The sequence below is a fragment of the Cydia pomonella genome, chromosome 16 (assembly GCF_033807575.1).
Source record: "Cydia pomonella isolate Wapato2018A chromosome 16, ilCydPomo1, whole genome shotgun sequence".
NCBI classification, from domain to species: Eukaryota; Metazoa; Arthropoda; class Insecta; order Lepidoptera; family Tortricidae; genus Cydia; species Cydia pomonella.
In genome coordinates this window covers 19,980,020-19,990,498 of record NC_084718.1, presented here as the reverse complement: position 1 = coordinate 19,990,498, position 10,479 = coordinate 19,980,020, and positions in this window count along the sequence as shown.

Here is a 10,479-nt window from a genome sequence, read left to right as displayed (position 1 = left end):
TCCAATGATGTTCGGCTCGGACACCAGATCTTTCTCTCTCCTATCTGCCACATCATTACTGATTCAGAAATATTCATACAGGTATACTTCTAAATTTCATTCAGTATTCATTCTTCGTGTACTGAAAAAGATTTCTAAGAAATATGAAAATAAAACGCCTATATTTAACAGAAGCAATACGTTTCATTTTACAAGATTTTTTCATTTGAATGAATCAGTTTTAATTCTTAATGTCGCTTCCTGGAAAGCTTCTAAAAATAAAATGAAGGAAACAATTATGACAAAACCTTGATTATTTTAATGTACCTATTTATATTATTAAACTTGCGCTACCAACCAAAAAAACAGATCCTAAAAATATTGCGGCAATCATTAACCCTAATTCACGAACGTACAAAAAACTAGATGTAAACTATGATTCTTTTTCAGTTTTTTTATTCTTTTCTCTTTCTCCTGATCTTTATGCTGCAATTATTTTTAAAATAAAAACAAAGGACGAGCGGAGAAAGTTCTAGAAATATCTAGAGTAGAATACAAGCACGTGGTGCGTACGAACTGTTAAGCACGTTCAACGATGAAGCTGACTCACCGTTCGTTGCCAGGCGGATCGCCATTGCCCGTTGGCCGTAACCTATGAGTAATAATTGTGTAATCTCAAGAAAAAATTAACGGTTTTGTGATGTAAGTAAACATACTTATGTAAAAACCTAGTATAAGATCATCTTGTTTGTAATTATGTACGTTTAAAAAATATATTTTCGAAGCGAAGCGAAGTCTAAGTCTAAGATGATTCTGTTAAATACCTGTGACTTGGTGAAATGACCCAATTAAAAACCAGTCAAAGATTTAATGATTGTGACTTGTCGGTCTCTGGCAATAATTACTGACAGTGGCAATGGCGGCGCGTCGAATAGGTGTCAAAAGCTTATGTGACAATTTGACAAATGACTGTGAAATTGATTCATTTGTAGGTACACAATAATATGTGAACAACGAAATTTGCGTGTGAGAGATTCAAAATCGTCTTTTGATTCGAACAGGGAGGGCTTCTTAATTAAAGGCACTTTTTACAAGCTTTTATTTAGTTTCACCTGTCCTGTTGTCTGTCTGTCGGTTTGTAATCAAATCTTGTAAGTTAAATTTGATCCACTTCCCGGTTTCCGATTGAGCTGAAATCTTTTTATTGCCCATAAATTAAGGTAGTGTATACATATTTTTGGCAGATTTTTCGTATCGATATTTTTAGAAGTGACTTTGTACGATGTATAGTTATTTATGGTATGGAGAGTTAAATATCAGAATTTTCCAACAAACCTATTTAAAACCAAATTTTGATTGCTTATCGTAAAAAAAACTTGCCTAAAAATGCTCTAGAGCAGAAAAGTATCACATTCGGCACACCTTGTAAAACAACAATGACCCACTTTCAAAGCAAGAGATATGAAAAATAAATATCCTAATTTGACTGTGTGTGTAATAATTTTTTGTAATTGTTATGCAATAGTGCACCAATTTCTAAACTGACTCTAAAACTCTGTTTTAATTCGAGTTGAACTCTCATTGCTGAATTCCTTTTCCATTATTGTTACCATTTTCTCATTATACTTAACTCTGCACTAAAACAACCACGTGTTAAACCCCGTTATCACCCTCGGCATGAGGTGACCGATAAGACATGTCGCAACTAGTCGGCCCTGACGCACTAGACGTGTCGGCTGTTGCCATGCGAAGTAACGATATATTCGTAATGATGACGAAATTCAAGCGAAGAAGGAAATGGGAAAATACTGGTTGCAAAAAATATTTATGACAGTATACTTAATCAATTCATATTATGGTAAGGAATAGTACATTACGATACAAGTGCGAAAAATAGGAAATTCGAAACGAGTGGCGATAAATTAAAACACGACCGAAGGGAGTGTTTTAAATCGACACGAGTTGCGAATTACCTATTCGCACATGTATCGTACAACGTTTTACAGTACATATGGCCCTTTAAATGTTCGACACAGTAACGTAATATGCTACTTCTCGCACTAGTGCTATAAAGTAGCCCCATATATACTGTAAATATATTTTTAATGTACTTCAAAAATATTTTCTACGTGGTTAGTCATCCAAATGTATCAAACATCCTTATAATTCGAACATTAAGATGGGTACTTATAGGTACGTCAAATATTAGGTCTAAATACGATATGGAAACGTTTCTTCAAGCAAATATTTATATTTATAATATTAACTATTTCTAAATTTAGAGTAGAGCCCAACTTCCTTCGGCACATCAGTAAGTAGCGATATTACACACGTGGTGGTGTAGTTCTGACGTCTACATAATCAATTATTTATAACCCCTGACGTGACGTAGCTACATCTGTTACTAACCGTTATTGTGACATTTAGATCGAAAACAATTAATGACGACATTTAAATTACCTACGCAACGGAACACGTGGAAACAACTAATTTATTTTCAGTAATTGAGAATTTCTGACTTTAATTTTCAAGTGTTTTTAAAAATATTTAAATTTAGTAATAAACTTTGGCATTTTGTAAATAAGTTACCAAACGCATATACCTACATAACTAAAAAAAAATCGGTAAATATTCATATTCAGTTTTGCGAGTAGGTACAAAGTTTGTTTCTCAAGCGGGTAATTAAGGTCATATTTTTATATGATTATCTTTAAACCACCTGTTACTGCAATTGAAGAAGAAGAAAGTACATAAAAATATGGAAATTATTGAATAGTAGTCTTTTTTTGGAAGATAATTTTTTCTATAGTGAGAAAACATGTTTTTATAATTTTATCAGTTGAGTAGAAATCTAAACCATTAGCCTAAGTCTAGACTTAGGCTAATTCCGAGTCCTAGACTTATTTATTTATTTAATAGTATGCCTACAAACTAGTAGCTTACTAATTTAATTTAAATGATAATGGTGTAATTATAAATTATTTTGTATTTTAATTGTAATCATTATGTTTCAAAGCTTTCATGAGCCATGTTTCTTGTAAATAAATACAATAATAATAATAATAAATAAGTACTAAAATTTAAGTTCCACTTATAAACATACCCCGGGGTTTTGTTTGCGGGAATATTCTACACTTGCCAAAACATAGGTAATAAAACTAATAAAATTACAAACACAGACACTACGTTTACATTTCTAAGCAGATTTGTAGGTAACTACCTATTTTAATTAATAGTTTCGTAACTATTTAAAAATAAACAAAGTTATAAATACACGAAGTCATTCCCATAGCCAAAACCCCGGTATATGCTTATAAGACAATAATATACTACTCAGATCAGTACAGTACCGATGGATCTGATTCTTGTAACGACATATGTGTTGCTATGCGCTCGTCACACAATGCGAACAATTGGTGACGAAACGCAAAGAATCCATTATTGTCACATCGGCAATGAATATATTAATTCATTGTTATCTGCGGCACAGACGTCCCAAAACAAGGACAATCTCAAGTAGGAAGTGTATTTAGATACGTAATTTTTTATAGTAAATATATCAATAATATGAATATCAATATCGGAGCACTTATTTAGCGAGGTTACCCTTGAGATTTCTATATTAAGTAAGATTAAAAAAGGATGCTTTCGGACATAAAACCACAGAAGAAACAGTCGAGTGGAGAATGTTTTTGTATCGAGAAATGAGTGCTCCTGTTTCTAACTACAACAAAATAGGTACCTTATTAGGAAAATTAATTTATGCCTTTTCTAGTTACCAAAAACTAGCATTACAGATACGGAAAGAAAACTTTCCCATGCCCCAAAAAGGCAAGCATAACCGTTAACTGAAATGAGCATACTCATAATACCTACTAATGTAACTTGACACTGTATTATGAAATAGTGAGTAATTGATTTGGACGGATACCCATAAGTAGGTATCGGGGTGGTAGAATGGAAGTGAGTAATGAATTCCGGGAAATTTTATGAATTTCTTACCTATCTTGGATAATGTGACTGTTATCACTGAAGCACGGCAGTTCGATATTCGTTTTCATACGTTTAGATACGAGGTGGCTCAAAAATTCAAAAAGACTAAATGTAGGGGTCTCGGCACCGAATATAATTTCGTACCATTTGGCGTCGAGACCCTTGGTCCGTGGGGTCCGAGCGCCTTTAACCTTTTTAAGGAACTTTCGAAAAGGATTAGAGAGGTCACCGGTGACCGCAGAGCTGGCAGCTTCCTCGCTCAAAGAATTAGTCTTGCGATACAGCGAGGAATTGCTGCTAGCATCTACGGCACCATGCCGCAGGGGGATAATAGTTTTTTTTTATTTTAAGTCTATTTTTATTTATTTTTAGATCTAGATTTTAAGATTTGTAGTTTAGTTTTTAGTATATTTATAAATAAGTTGTATAACATACATTTATATTGTATTTTTATGTTATTATACCTACATGTTATTTGATTTTATGTAAGTAGATTCACAACAAAATTGTATGTAGCAGCCCTGGCCATTCACTGATAGTGCCCGCCATTTTTATCGGTACCTATAAAAATTGGTTTCTATAAATAAATATTATGTAATACGTTTAGTTTTAGTTAAATGAGTGTATAAATAGTTTTTAATGACATTTTGTGAACGAAGTATAAAAAAGAAAAATATTCGTAACATTCACAGTTTTTAGTAGTAAAGTATTTATTGTACAAAAATACATATTAAAAGTAACATACAATTAGTAAGAAGTACAAAGGCGAACTTATCCTTTGAGGGATCACTTCCAGTTAACCTTTGAGTAGATGAGAGGAGAGAGTGAAAAAAGGATGACAAATGTAGCTAAATGTACAACAAGGTACCTGAAAGACAAAGGATATAAATACATACATAATTTATGGGATAAACATGTATTACACAAAAAGGAATAGGAAAAAAAAAGATTAGGCCATTTTACTTTTCGTTGGCCATAAATTAGGTTATCAATTAGGATGTTCAAATTCGCTACGTCTATTTGTTGAAAATTCTCATCATAAATATGTGTTTCATACACATTTTTATTTTTTATTCTTGGACACTTGGAGAGCCTTTACACCTCCAAATCTTATTAATGTAATTATTATTGTGTATTATTACTTTCTCAGACCGTGGGGACCTTATACATCTCCAAACTTAATGTATTAACCGTGGAGACTATACATACGTCTCTGTAATATTGTATAATACTCTTGACTTGGTACATACTAGTTATGTATTCTGTAGCATTAGCTTATGAGACTGCTAGTTTAAAAGTCCAGACGCGGTTTATTTATTTAGTATAAATTTTATTTTGACACTTGGAGAGACTTTACACCTCAAAATTTTATTAGTATTAGTACTCTGACATTGGGGACCTTTTACATCTCCAGATTTAATGTATTTTTAACCATAGAGACTATACATCTCTATTGTATTGTAGTAATTAGTTATTTTAAGATTATTATATAAGGTAATGTTTACCCAGGTATTGGCTGTTGTATTTATAAATGTTGTTATGTATTTTTATGTCACTATATGAGGTTACTATAATGTTGTACTGACTTGTAAAAGAGCCCTTGAGGCCTACTTGCAGAAAATTTTTTTGACTTTTGACTAAACATCAAGGTCCGAATATTAGAAATATATACAAGGGCAAAGTGCTAAAAATATGCATACACTGACCTAAAGTATGGGCAGTAAGGGCGTGTATACATATTTTGGCATTTTGCCCCTGTCGGTATTTAATACCTTGATTGTACAACATTTTTATTTTCCTAATATTTTCGTAGTTACCACTTAAAAAGATGAGAACGAAAGCATGGTGTTAATTTTATGAATTATTATACAAGGTGACTGTGAGCATTGCGAGAGATTTTAACGGTGCATTCCTGATGGCAACAGAAGCAAAAAATGTTATAAGACTTTTTGTGAAAATCATCAAAAGAAATTTTTTGTTTTTGTTTTTTTTTTCCTTTTTTTTAACACTCCTGTACATAAATTGTAATTTATATTGATAAACACATAACCTAAAATTAACTAAAAACTTTTTTTATTTGGGAGTAGCCTCTCGAATACATTTTTTTAATTTTTCGATGTCAATCAATAAGTATGTCCAGACTAGACCTCAAAGTGGCAATACCGCAGTCAAAAATGTGTTTCGTACCAACTTATGGCGAAAGAATGATTTCGAAAAACATTTAATTATCTCTGAAACTAGGCCTAATCCAGAAAATTTTATATGACATTTTAGTTTCTAAATATTACCAGGAATGCTTAGTTAAAATGTCTTGCAATGCTCAGGGGCACCTTGTACATTATTTAAAAATTACAAGTTACCTCCCGATACAATTTCCTTTGAGCTATGACATGGAGTTCTTCAAGAAGCGGGTATCCAAGGTTGTCAAGGTTCCGCAACACATAAGTATGATCTCCGATGTTGCTTATGTCCATGGGCGAAGGTGACAACTTCCCACCAAGCGGCACGTCTGCATGTTCGCTGATTATCCCTTTGAATAAAATAGAAACACATGATCGAACTACATAATATACCATTCAACATCCCGATACCATAGTTAATAAAACTACAATTGACCCAGGCAAGACCATATACCTATTTTTTATATTTTTTTATATTTATAGGACATTATTACACAAATTGACTAAGTCTCAAAGTAAGCTCAATAAGGCTTGTGTTGTGGGTACTTAGGCAACGATAAATATAATATTATAAATATTTATAAATACTTAAATACATAGAAAACACCCATGACAGGAACAAATATTCGTGTTCATCACAAAAATGCCCTTACCAGGATTTGAACCCGGGACCATCGGCTTCATAGGCAGGGTCACTACCCACTAGGCCAGTCAGGTTGTCGTAATTCCATCTGATACGGTCAACTAACCAGACTTTTATTAATATTCTCAACAGACAAGCAATATAAACCCTTAAATTAATTCTAATTCGAACCCCTTCGTCCTAATACAATATGTTGTAATCGCATTAATTTTTACGCTCAACTGACCTATCGTCACCGCCTAGCAACAGCCATAAAAAAGCCTAATCCGTCCCTTTCACTCAGCTAAAGTTAGAAAAAGCCAGCCGTATGACGGAACCATTAGTCATTGTACAGTGAGTAACGGTAGACAAGCAAAAAGTTCTAGATCGAATGACAAGTTAATTTTGGTCGTGAAGGTTAAATAGGTGCGGTAAAAAGTAAATTGCAGTCTAGGTTTTGGGAGAACTAGCTAGAATACGGTAGTAAAGTCTTAATACAATTTCAATCACCTTTAAAGGTTTTTGGCAGCCTACGTTCATTCTCGACATTCATTGGAATGGTCATGGTCAGAGGTTAGCTTACCAGACAGGTTTTTGGTCCGTTTGTGGGGAGACTTGGCCTGGGGGGATTTCATTTCATTTCCTTTAATCCATTGTTTTATCATGTTCATCAGTACATAAAGATCTTATTTTGTAGACTTAGTGGGTACATGATACCCTGTTAGGGCATACAATATAGGACATGTTACTTAATCCTAAATAAAAATTACAATAATAAAATTATCATGCAACACTTGGTTTAAACTAAATTTAAACATGAGATTTAAGAGGGAAGAATAGCTTTGAGATTCTAACTAAATAACGGTGCTTTTAGGGTTCCGTACCCAAAGGGTAAAACGGGACCCTATTACTAATTAGGCTTCCGTACCCAAAGGGTAAAACGGGACCCTATTACTAAGTCTCGGCTGTCCGTCTGTCCGTCCGTCTGTCCGTCTGTCACCAGGCTGTATCTCATGAACCGTGATAGCTAGACAGATGAAATTTTCACAGATGATGTATTTATGTTGCCGCTATAACAACAAATATTAAAAAGTACGGAACCCTCGGTGAGCGAGTCCGACTCGCACTTATCCGATTTTTTCTATGTAATACCATTTCGGCCGGGAGAAAACGGTTTCCACTAATTATGTAAATCTTAACTAATAACTTTGATTTTGATGTCGATTGCTTCATCAAAATATATCTTAGTAGGGTATTATCGGATTCGCTTTTTTGAAAATAATAATTGTTTTGCAAATTAACCAAGTAGGTTACTACTTTTTCATTGTGTTAATAACATACTAAAAAACATGGGGAATGGAAAATACTTACAGGTGGAAAAACATTTTCTCTTTTTGTATGGACGTCCGTCTTAGAGGCCGTTATCGATTTTAGTCGCTTTAATGTCAAATTGATAGATTTAGCGCATGAAATTGTACACCTTTTGTTAACTATTAAAAATAACAAGTACTGGTTTCTATTAGCACGTCTTGTTATCTTTCATTATAATAAATCATTTTTTTGAAAACAGACTCACTTAATTAGTTTTTTTTTTCTGATGGACATTTAGGTAAACGCGCGTAAAGCAGTGATTTTGTCGATCTTATTTGTAAATTTCGTAAAGTTTGGACTGCTAAAAATGGTAATTTTGTATTACACATATCCTGTACTTCAACTTTAATACACTACATTTTTGTTATTATAAATTTGAAGTGGTGTAAATGAAAGTTAGACGAAATCAATTTTATCCTGAAATTACTTCAAAACAAGTGACAATTTCTCTGAAAATTGACTTAATTTCAACGTAATTTTGATACTTCAACAATCTACAACATTTGCTGAAACTGTTCTTATACATCATTTTGTATAATTTACTACCATAATTTTTTGATGCAATTTTAAAAACTATCTCTTCTCGTCACCTATTATACCGGGGACGCTCGCTTGCGACCTCATTATTAAAAGGCAAGATGAAAAAACGTGCTAATAGAAACCAATACTTGTTATTTAGATATTACGTAACAAAAGGTGTACAATTTCAACAACTAAATCTATCAATTTAAAATTTTTGCTCTAAAATCGTTACCGGGCTCTTGAGTGACAGAAATCGGCGACACAATTTGCCCAAAAGTTATTTAATTCTCAATCTTTATTCTTATAATTTAAATCAAGTCGTTTCTTATGATATAGGAGGCAAACGAGCAATATCGCGAGTTGTAAGTAACGATGAGTGATTCAGTAATTTCGCCATGTATTCGCATAGCAACAGTGGGCAGTGAGTCAAATACAATGAAATTACAGTCAGCGAGGCGCGCGCGCATGACGTGTCACGACGTGTCACGACGAGTCGTTACGTGGGGGGGTGATCCATATTTAATTGACGTAATGGTTGTTACAATTGTGCTGTTACTAGGTTGGTTGCTAAGCGGACATGTCTGTATGTTATGACAAAATAGAAAGCAGTAGTTTAAAAAACGGATTTTTAGCATAAGCAATAAAAAGCGGCCAAGTGCGAGTCGGACTCGCCCCTGAAGGATTCCGTACCATTATGACGTATTAAAAAAAAACAACTTATTAGATCTCGTTCAAACCAATTTTCTGTGGAAGTTTGCATGGTAATGTATATCATATATTTTTTTTAGTTTTATCATTCTGTTATTTTAGAAGTTACAGGGGGGGGGGACACATTTTACCACTTTGGAAGTGTCTTTCGCGCAAACTATTCAGTTTAGAAAAAAATTATTTTAGAAACCTCAATATCGTTTTTGAAGACCTATCCGTAGGATACCCCACACGTGTGGGTTTGATGAAAAAAATAATAATTTTACGACGTATTAAAAAAACTAGTTACTAGATCTCTTTCATACCAATTTTCGGTGGAAGTTTGCATGGTAATGTACATCATATATTTTTTTTAGATTTATCATTCTCTTATTTTAGAAGTTACATGGGACACACACACATACACACACACATATTTTACCACTTTGGAAGTGTCTCTCGCGCAAACTATTCAGTTTAGAAAAAAACATATTAGAAACCTCAATATCATTTTTGAAGATCTATCTATAGATACCCCACACGTATGGGTTTGATGAAAAAAAAAATTTTGAGTTTCAGTTCTAAGTATGGGGAACCCCCAAAATTTATTGTTTTTTCTATTTTTGTGTGAAAATCTTAATGCGGTTTAAAAATTAAAAATAAATAAATAAATAAATATTATAGGACATTATTACACAAATTGACTAAGTCCCACAGTAAGCTCAATAAGGCTAACTAGCATTACAATTTACAAATAAAAAGTAAAATAAAATAAATAAATAAACATAATAAGCACAACATACGGTCAGCAGTGTTTGACAACATGCATGGACGACTAGACGTCCACCGGACTAACATAAGGTTGTCCCAGCGGTTAGCAAACACGCTCAAGATGCGATTGGGACTGCCGCGCAGACGGGACATGAGCGAGGCTCACCTTCACCTCAAGACGGCCGCAAAGCTGTCTGCCCTGGACCTGGACCTGTTTGCCGAAGAAACATGCCAGACGAGCTACAATGTCGCGGCAGCCCCATCAGCATCCGAAACGCGTTATTGTATCGGACGCGAAGATCGCTGTACGCTCTTTGCGTACAATTGACCCACAGGCTGCATGAGTAATAAGAT